Below are 11,497 nucleotides of genomic sequence, written 5' to 3' on the forward strand. Positions count from 1 at the left end.
ACAGTTTTTTGCGGAATTGTATATAAGTGATCAGGACAGTATAGCCCACCACAACCGATCCAGCATAAAAGAGTGATCAGAAGACGAGCCCAGAATCGCCGGATTCGTCCATTGTTCAGAACAATCAGAAGGAGAAAGTTGAGCAATTTTATGCTACTAGAAGCCAGCCAGTAACAGCAGCACCTGTGCGTTCAGCAGTTCCAGTTATCAATTATACTTTTAATACTGTACCGCGCGGACCAGTTCATGCAACTCACACGAGATAAACGGAAATGCAGTAGCGTACAATTACGAAGGATCTTTCTGTAATTTCTACACATGAAGACAAAGCTGACTGTGTAAATGCCCCTCAAGCCAACAATAACGAGATAATTGTAGAAGTCTAGCACATATTCAAGAGTGGGTCAGTGGCGAGAAATTGCCAATAATTGGAAAGATCGAGATACCCTTGTCATTCAATGGAAGAAAATTTCTCTGCCAGTCCCACGTTACCATGAAGGAATATGACCACCAAAGCTATGCTTGGTCGCGATTTCCTGCATGTCGAAAAATGGTGTAATCATTAACTTTGCTAATGGAACATTGAAACTGGGTAAAAGACTTGACGGGTTTACCCAACCGGGTAAAAGACCTGACGACCGACGACTGTTAACGACTGGTTACACTTTTGCACTAAGACCATTTATTCAGCGTCCACTACATAGCGTCCAAGCAAGTCCATATCTCAGTCCAAAGTTACCTACCTTAACAACCGTGTAGTCACATTTAACGAGTTTCACCATAAGATGCAACAACGATAACGTTATCCATAGAAAGTAAACTTCCATCTTTACGGAAAAAGAACGGATCGGAAATCCATACAAGAATTGTAACTGAGAAAATGAAAATTCATTTGATGAATATACAAAAAGTCATGTATCATAGCTTCGACGAGTTCCCGCCACAATCCGCAAATACAAGTTATTTTACGTTTTAGCATACTCGCTACAAGCGTAATTGCCTTGAGAGACAACCTTGATGATTACCTAAGTGAACCGGTATGAAGTTTATTCAAGATTAAAGACAGCTGTGTTCCTAAAGAGGTGACCAGTATTCCTGCCGTTCTCTCGCGTTGTGGGACTTAGAAACAATCGTTTCGAAATAACGACCTTACACGGTCGATACATAACCCCAAAGATCAGTGCTACAACGTGGAGGTCTTCAGAGTTGAGAGTTGAGTGGTTTATAAATTTAAAGAACAATATATGTCATGGTCTCCCGAGGTTTTTTTGGGTAGAAGTTTTTTTTTTGGGAGGGGGTGTTGGGGGGTACCGGTCAGCTTTTAGAGGCACAAAAATTGAGTTGAGGTTTAAGATACGGCGAATATTATTTCTTAGAGCTGTTTAATAACTGCAGTAAAATTGGCTTTGACCGGGACCTTTAACCCAGGTAAAGGCCGTCTTTAGTTAACCTTTTACCATACCGTAAACGGTGGCAAAGGCCGTCTTTGATTTTGATCTTTGATAGGGTGGGTTAAATAATCTTGCTTGCTGGATATAACAGTTGACGATAAACTCTCCTGGGTGCCGCATATGTTGGATCTCAAGAATACTTTCGCAAAGAAGTTATGCCTAATTAGGAGGTCGAGGTTTTTACCAAAGGATGTTCTTATTAACTTTTATTTCAAAGTCATATTGCCATCAGTAAAGATTGCAAAAACTCTATCGCTCATAGAGGCCAAGTACTATGGAATATTTTAATTTGTAAGGACAAGAAACATCGTCAGTTCCCACCGCCTGCTCCCGTCTGCTCCCGGTCTCACCCGGAGGTCGTTGGTTCAATTCCCACCCTGGTCAGAGTTTTTCTCTCTCCTTGTGTGGGCCCATTTCCATCAGTAGGGCTAACGCTGACATGGGTCATATGGGATAGATACTTTGCACTTCCCATTACACTCTAATCAGCTAAGTAAATAATAAGTTGGATTCGAACCACTCAGGTAATCAAATTATACAAGACTGAAGGATTTCATTGCACAGGAGGAGCACTGATTTCAAGATTTAAGATTTAAAATTTATTATTATTATGCACTATTTTCGAAAATAAATATATATATAAAAAAAAGAATATACCAATTAAAAGAAAGAGGGAAACATATTAATTATACTTGAGTGAAAAAGAAGTAAAAAAGTGCATAGTGTGTAGATGGCCACTACCACAGGAATTAAATGAAAGGAAAACAAAAATATATACATATATGTATAGAAGTGAACTGGCAAAATAGGTAGTATGGAGAAAAATTAAATTACTGATAAATTAAGAAAGTGACATTTACATAAATATACAATATTATTTACATCAACGAGTTGCATCTAAGGAGTCTTACATGAAGTTCAAACACAATAATAATGATAATAATAATAATAATAATAACAATAATAATAATAATAATAATAATAATAATAATAATAATAATAATAATAATAATAATAATAATAATATAAAAGGGTGGAAGAAAGAAACGCCTGGGCAATCAGATTGTGCGCGAAACAAACCAACCGCGAAATGGAAACGTGTGCATGAAGAGAAAGTCATGGAAACTCGGAAGAAAATATCTATTGCAAAGGCGGAAATGGAGAGAATAAAAGTGAACCGCAAGCTAACGAAGAGAGGTAGAAAGAACCGGGAACTTTTAAAGATGGAATGTAAAACGCTCTCTGTTGGAGAGCTGGTTAATTACATGGAAAGAAATAAGGCCGTGCTACGGAAGTTGAAGAAGGGATTTGTTAGGAGAAAGAAAGTAGAGGAATCAAGGTCTTTTAACCGAACTTATCAAGTGGATCCTAGCAGAGTTTATAAGGGGTTTAATAAACTTGCAAGGGATCAAGGGACTGACCGCCCGGTGTATGAGAGCATGGAGGATGTTGATAAAGGATCAAACACTGATGAATTGCTTGACAACATTGAAGAGGCTAGCAGATTTTGGAAAGAGTTGTGGGAAACCCCGGGTTCAGGAAACGTCTCTGCCAGCTGGCTAGAGGAGATGAAGAATGTGATCAGGGAGCATGTGCCACCCCCGGCCGAGGAGGAATGGGATCTAGAGATTGACGAGGTAGTAAAAACAGTGAAAAAGAAAAAGAACTGGAGTGCCTCGGGGCCGGATAAGATATCTAATTATTGGTGGAAACATGCTGAGGCCCTCCACCACGGAGTGATGCTCTGATTCAAATATATCTCTAAGCTGCAAGGTGATTTTCCCGCGTGGTTTACTGGAGGAAAGACTACACTGATCCCCAAACCGGGAGAGGTATCCAGCGATAACCAAAGACCAATAACATGCCTGAACACAGTTTATAAATGGTTCACCGCTTGTTTGTTAAGACCTATGGATCAGCACTTGGATGTGTACGGACTGATGGAGGCGGAGCAGAGAGGGGCGAATGAAGGATGCAGTGGCACCACGGACAATTTGCTTATTGACCGGATGGTTACCCAGGATTGTCACCGTGGGAGAAGAAACCTCAGCATGGCATGGGTTGACGTGACCAAAGCCTATGACTCGGTGGACCACGAGTGGTTGAGTGAGATGATGTCGATACATCGATTCCCAAGGTGGTTAGCGAGAGTGGTTACCAAGTTTTCTAAGGCCTGGAATACCATGATTGTTACAAGAACTAAACTGGGGATGGAGATATCGGAGATTATCCACTTTAGAAGAGGACTGCCTCAGGGGGATTCCCTATGTCCGCGCCTATTTACTATCTGCCTGAATCCCATCGCTTGGAAACTCAAGGCAACTGAAGGATATAGACTCTCGAAGCCGATTGATATCAAAGTGACGCATTTGTTGTACATCGATGATCTTAAGATCTTTGCTGCCTCCGCACCTAAGCTCAACACCGTGATGAATCAGCAAGATCTGCAATGCAAGATATCGGCCTCGACTGGAATCCGAAGAAGTGATCTGTTGTACACATCAAGAGAGGAGTGAAAGTAGAGGACGCCGAGAGCTTAGCATTTGACGAAGCATCAGTGATCAAATGTCTAGAAGAGGGAGCTCAGTATAAGTTTCTGGGCGTGTTGGAAAGCACAAGACAAGAAGATCAGATAGCTTTTAAACTCGCCGCCGAGATGTACCTGAACAGAATGTCCATCATATGGTCCAGTCCGCTCTCTGATTTCAATCGCATTGTAGCCTCCAATCAATACGCCTTACCTGCCTTGACTTACTTGATGTGGACACAACACCTTCCCATCACGGAACTTCAACGAATTGATCGTGAGATGCGCAAGATCGTCGTAGAGCAGGGAGGAAAGCACCCGCTGGGCTCAACTGCCTTATGTCATCTTACAAGGCAGAGCGGAGGACGAGGTCTGCATTTCGTCGAAGCCGAGTACAAGGCGATTAAAATCAAAGGTGCACTCAACCTGTTTAAAAATGAGGATCCAACCATGGAGCTGGTGCGCCAGTTTGAAGACCGTTCAGTAAGGCTAGGACATAGTTCTATAGTCAAGGAGGCTTTGAAGTATGGGCAAGAGCTTGGAATAAGGCTAACTTTGGTGCACCCTAACCCTACATGCTGTACTGAAGATGGAGATGAGATCCCAGGTACAAAGACCAAACAGCAGTTGAAGCGAGCTCAGCAGGAAAAGCTGAAGAAGGACGTGCGAAGTCAGAGTTGGCAAGGGAAGCTGATCGCATCGAGATGGCATAATTGCGTGTTGAAGATTCTGTTTTTTGAGATGCTCCATAATCTAGAACTCGTAGACACTGTACCACCTTCGTACTCCCCGATCGAGCCAAAACCTGTCTACGAAAGCGCAGATGCACAAGCCTTTTGGGATGTCCCGCTGTACGCAGACCACGTGGTAGTGAGAGCCAACCGGATAGATGCTAGAGTTGTGGACCACAAGCGGAAGAATGTTACAATCTTAGAGATGAGTTGTCCATGGGTGGACAACAGAGCTGCGAAAGACCAGGATAAGACAGAGAAGTATGCCCCCTTGCGCCTGGAACTAAAACAACAATTCATTCTAGGATGTACTGGGAGGATACTCCAAAGGACTTGAGAGAACTGTTAGGGTTTTAGTGGGATGGAAGAGTAAAGAAGTCTTGATTTAGATGCAGAAGTCCGTGTTAACTTCAAGTTTACACATTGCCCGCCACTTCAAGATAATGACATAAGATAAGACACTAGTAGAGCATTTTTTAAGTATTTTAATGTGATATCTCAGAGAAGGAGATTTGATTTTTTTTTCCTTCAAGGTCTACTTAGAAGACATTTTAATGTATTAGTTTCTATAATAAGTTTTTCTTTTAATTTTCTTATTTCTCGTTGGCCTTTAGGTTACGCAACAGCGCCCTACTGTGCTTTAGCTATCGTTTAGCATACATACGTTTGCACTGCTATAATAATAATAATAATAATAATAATAATAATAATAATAATAATAATAATAATAATAATAATAGACGTATAGCATTGTATCAGGCCGCCACGGTCTGTTGCGATAACGGGACGTGGAGCTTCCACTGATGTGCAATCATTGTATTACTTTCTAATTTGCTAATTTTCTAACAAAGAGAAATATGTCAATCATAACAAAGCAGGCAGACACAACCTTTTTTGACACTGGCCTTGAAGCGCGCCAAAGATATTTAATTGTTTCCAAAACTTACCGCTCTCATTCGCAAACACTTTTTCTTAATCGAAAATGAATCTAGAATATTTCATGCAGTTTAAGCAGTCTTCCACCGATAGACAACGCCGCTGGTTACAACAACGCTCTCTTCTTGCCAATCCGCTTCACTGCGGTGGATGCAACACCAACATGACTCTAGTTGAAAGGTCCGGGGACCACGTGGATGGCTATCAATGGTAGGAATTGTATATTTAACCCGTATTAGGATATTAAGTAACCTATTTGCACTAATATGTTGTTTAATGAGACCAGAGAGCAACTAATTCCACTTTTAAATCAATTTTGGCATGCATTAAATCAGACTATTAACTCTGATTAAATCTAGGGTTGTTAAAGCATTGCGCGCGATATATCGCGTATGCGGTCACTTATGCTGTTTGTATTCGATCTCGTAAATAATGAACTACGTGGAACACTTTTGAAGAATCCTGCGAATTCGTTATCAGGTTACGGTTTTTAAATGTAAGAAATTTAAGAAAGTGCAACCCGTCTTTTCGAGTCCTATTGTTTCAAAGCAACACGAGCGAGCGCGATCAGCTTTGGTAGAAGCATAACTATGGTCGAAGAATGTAAAGAATGTTAAGTGAGGAGTTTCAAATAACCGAGAGCTATCGCGATGACAAAATAAGGGAATGTATTTGAGTTCTATGACCGTTTCTTTTTGATGTAGAAAGAAATTCAAGCAAGCGAAGTCTATCATTCCTAATGATTGATCTACTTTTGTCGCGATGAAATTAAAGAAACGAAAAGTGTGATCCCATCTGTCTATTTTGCTTTAACAGATTCAAAAGAGAATACGACCTGACAATTGAAAACATTAACATTTTCTTTAGGTGATTAATCCAGATTTTTAGAAGTTCTTTAATCGGTCGATATGTGTAGACAGGACGCAGGAAATTCGATCGGCTATATTTTGTAGAGGCGAGGGAGGCTAAGCGCTGAACGTAACAGTGAAAATAAAAAATAATAATAAAAATAATAATAATAATAATAATAATAATAATAATAATAAAAAAGAAAGTGAGCAAAATTCTCTCTCGGATTGAAATTGTTCGTTTACTCATTATTTTTTTGAAATGAAGACTCCGAGAAGATTATTTTTATTTGTGCGAAGTCGCTTTGTAAAATAAGCCATCTTAAAACAAGAGATTTTTCGCTTCACAAGTTTTTTCATGGTTACTTTTCAACCCCCAAGCCTCGATGTCGTTGTCGTGCGAGGCTCCTTGTGCCGGCTCGCTACACAGCCGGGCTAATTGACAACCGGACAATCTTGTAATCACTGTACATGTTGTTCCTTTCATAGGAGATGTGCAGTGTGCAGAAAAAAGAGGAGTCTACGCACAAACAGTTTTTTTGAGAAATATCCCAAAATACCCCTTGGCGATTTAATCTTGCTTATTTACTTTTGGTCACAAGATGAACAACGCAGAAGGGCAGCCAGGATGATGTCTTTGAGCGAAAACCTGGTTTGCAGGGTTTTTAGGAGTTTGGAAGACATCTGTTCAGCTGACATTGAAGGAAACCCTTTCATTCCGTTCCCGGCACAGCTGTCGTCAAATGCGACGAAAGCAAATTCAACCACAAGGCCAAGCCGGTAAGATACTTTTTGATTGCTGAAACAATTTGCTGCTGCCCTATAGTACGCTCGTAAAATTTAGTCTCGATGCAAGTTGTTAGTTGGGCGACGATAAGATAACTCCAATGAGATTTCTGAGAAGAGTAATCAACAGTTGTTAGTACTGCGTTTATCAAAACTGTACGAAATGTCTCGCATTTTGTATTGCTGTCTGAAATAAAAAGTCTGAAAAAGTTCTCATTGATTGCGTATCTAATGCCAAAAGATATCTACAGTTTAGATCCCTTTTTCACAGAAGTTATTTATTTATTTTGCATATGTTTTAATTTTTATTGACAAGTACAATAGAGGACGTCGAGGTCCCGATTCGTGGGTGTTTGGTGTGCTGTCCACTGCTACGCGGCCAGCCAAGGGGTACTACCAAGTAGTAGAGAAAAGAGACAGAGCCACCCTCTTGCCGATCTTAGCCAAATGCCCAAACCCGGAAGCGAAGTTTTCACCGATGACTGGGGGGCTTATCAGGGCTTGGAACGCCATCTTCCGAACCACGTGTCTCTCCATCGGGTGGTAGTTCACGCCGATAACTTTGTAGATGCTACAAGCGGTGTCCACACTCAAGAGGCCGAATCTGCGTGGAACAATTTGAAGCTCGTAATCAAGACCCGACGTGGAGTGGAGGCTAAAGACCTTTAAGCCTACTTAAATGATAGGATGTGGAGGCAGTGGAGAGGAGGAGACAGAGTTTTTGCAAACTTTCTACCAGTTATAGCGTCGCAATTTAATGATTACATTGTATAAGTCTTCACTTTAGGGTGTCAGGTTTGATTTTCTTTATAATGGAGATGACGGGTTTGCTTTTGTATAATACGACTGTAACTGATGTGGGTCGACCTACTGAACATTGTTGTTGTAAACCGGCAATAAGGCGTTGTTTAATGTGAGGTGAACGCGAAAGTGTTGTCGTGCGAGAGTCTGCGGTCGGTAATGATGGGAGAGAAGAAAGAATTCTTTTCGTGCGGAGGATAGCTAGGCGGTCGGGAAATAAGACAAAAGTTCGAACAATTTATGGTTTGTTATCGTTTTCTCTCATTGTAGTTATAGTTACTGTTGTTGCACAGCAGATTATACTTTGCTTTTATTAATTCACCCAGAATACCACCTTACGTGGAGGAAAAGCGTTCCGGTGAAAAGTAAATGAGACATTTAAACTAGTGTTCACGTGCATGTAAATTTCAAACAAGAAAACATATGACAATTCTTCATTTTTTTGAAGAAACTTTTCAAAAGAAACTCCGTCCGCATCCTTGCTCGAGAAAACAACCGCTGTAAAATAGGTGTTTAGCAAGGAGGCAGGACATTCAAAGAATAAAAATGAAATGAAGAAAATTAATTGGCCTCTTTCTAAATAATCAATGATAAGATTATATCGTATGTCAGTCCTTACATTTCCCTATTTAGCCTGCGGGTAGATTTGCTTTTGTTTCCTTCGCTTATAGAGCAAAGGTTTAAAAAGGCTTGAACTTTCTACATTAGGCAATTTAAAAATGGCTCAATTCAGTAGGGAATTTTAAAGCGATAATAAGAAAAGATAATGAATATATTCATAAATACTTTTAAAAAATGTGAAACATCAAAATATAAACTAAAGAAATTGGTAATTTTTGGTGCTCAATGTTTGATTGGTGATTTTTGCTCTTGCGATGTCATAGTCCCTTTTCCTAATGTGGCCCTTTCCTGTATCCCTGTATCTGGATAGGTGGAACGTATTCGGTCGATGGATTGCTGGCAGTCGGTCACGCAATGCCAGTGATAATTTCATAGGGAGCCATTAGTCTAAACGCGATGGAGAATCGATAGACCACTCTCTTCCTCGGACGCTATTTCTGGCGTGCAAAATTTTCGCATTTTTTCCTCGTTACATTTAGAAGAGAAAGAACCTGTAACATTAACTTCCAATACTTACCCTCGCGCACGCGAATCGTAATATCACCAACTCACACCCTTCATTTCCTCAGCGTTCTCTTCACTCCTGCGACTAGGCAACGTGAGGATAGAGCCTGGGGGAGATGGTGTCATTCCGACGATCCAGACATGAAACAATCCATACTTTGTCTAGGGGTCTTGATATTTCATCTCCACGTAATTGAAAGAAGAACACCAGACATCGAAGATGGCGCCAAGAAAACAAATGGTAGCAACATCTACAACTGCGGTTCTTGCTCTGAAACGATCAAGGATGGCTAATGGAAATGCGTTGTCTGGTAAGTACTGTCTTCTGGTTGGTGCTACAGGACTGAAACCGCGCTTTGAAATCCTTGTAGTGCGCAACTGCTTGAAATCATCGATTACAATACCGGGGGGGGGGGGCCTTTCCCCCCCCCCCCGGTCACTTGTTTTCAAGTGACAGATTTGACTAAAGTAACTCTCTCCTCATTAAAATATCCTTTAAAGGTTATTAATGTGTGTGCGTTTAACCTGTTTAAAACAAACTTTTGAGAAGAAATTCACAAAATTAATCGCGTGAAAGGTAAGCGCTGTTATAGGCCTGACAGAAACAAAGCAAAGCTTGCGTAAGCGGTATATTAAAATAAGTTTCGCGGGTGTCCTGCGAAAAAAATTCTCGTTACGCGCGTTGTTCAATTAACTACCACAAACTACATATTGTAGAAAGTGTATGAACTGTAAAAATTCGAAAAAGGTATCGTACTACTTTGACAGAACCTTCGTTAAGAAGATAGAAGCCGTTAACAGAAACACGACCAAGTATCATTCCGCTGAAATAACGCAAACTCGACGGTAAACCGGAACGCTCACGGCGAAGCAGTACGACATTCGTGGGGGAAATGTCGAAGTCACGTTTCGCCCTTGTTCGGTTCAGCGTGCCGGGGAAATGGGAAAAAAAAAAGTCCAGTGTTAAACGCATATTGTAGACCCGGGTGTAAAATGCAGGCTGCAAGTTATAATTTAACTGTTGAAAGAGTCCAAACCCAAATGAGGTTTTTAAAAATTTAATGATTACAAATAGTTTTTTTTTAAAAAGCGGATATTGATTTATGTAAAGCTGAACATAACAAGTTGTTATGTTTCCACGCTTTGCGCCGTCCGCCAAAATAAAGTAAATTCGCGCACTGATTTTAAGATTTTGCTGTTACTTTGGAGAAATGAGAGATTTTTGGCTGACCTTTTTGGATTATTCCGAAAAAAAAAAACATAATAATTGACAAAAGTGTGCCCTCTGAAGGTGGTGTGTCCGTTATGATTGTACATTGCCTCTACTTTGATTTCTCAACCAAAGAGCTTGAATAGTTTAAAAACGAATCCTTTGGTAACCCTGACATAGTAACGCACTTCTATTGCATTCTGATAACAGTCGGCTGTTTTGTATGTTTCGCATTTCGTGCTATAAAAAAGCACATGAGTCTTTGCAGAGATCCTAATGTGATAGTTTTTTTTATAGCGGATTATTGTATTTATGTAAAGGTGACATTACCAAGTTGTTATGTTTTGTACGCTTGCGCCATGCTAAAAGGCCGCGTTGAAAAATATAAATTGCATCTTGATACTATTAGGCCTTTAAGTGTAGGGAAAGGTAACAAGATTGTCTACATCTATCTTCTTCAACTCAACAAAATTACCATTAGTCATAGTGATACCTTTCCAACGTCATTTTAGACTGTCACCATTTAAAAGCTTTTGACGCAGTTTTTATCTCACAGCGCCAACAGAGTCTTTTCTTTTTAGTTTTTTTTTTTTGCTGAAGGCGCGCTCAGCACGAGTAAACCTGCTTAATATAGAAGTGCGACTCCAGGATCCTATTTGGCTAACCTGTCAATGTAAAACGCAGACTGCAGACCAGGGGTAAAATGCAGACTGAGGTTTATACCCCGTAATTTTGGAAAACGCTCAAACCCCTTAGAAATGCTAACCTTAGGCCTAATTAGGCCTAAACAAGATTTAGATTTAACTGTTAGCATTTATAATGGGTTTGGGTTCAGGGTTTTAAAAGTAAACTTATAACCTCAGTATCTGCATTTTACTCCGGGTCGTGCAGTCTGCGTTTTACACTGACCGTTATGTTGTAACACTATGGTTTGTCCATAACAGAACAACCAATGGGGGAGAGTAACAATCATCCCAAAGCTGGGCCAATGAACAAGGGGCGTACTCGTTAGTGAGCTCGCTTTTTCGTGTGCGGCACGAAAAACGCCTTCTTAAGGAGCGGAAATAAGTGACCACGAAACC

The sequence above is a fragment of the Montipora capricornis genome, chromosome 7 (genome assembly GCF_036669925.1).
Source record: "Montipora capricornis isolate CH-2021 chromosome 7, ASM3666992v2, whole genome shotgun sequence".
Taxonomy (NCBI): domain Eukaryota; kingdom Metazoa; phylum Cnidaria; class Anthozoa; order Scleractinia; family Acroporidae; genus Montipora; species Montipora capricornis.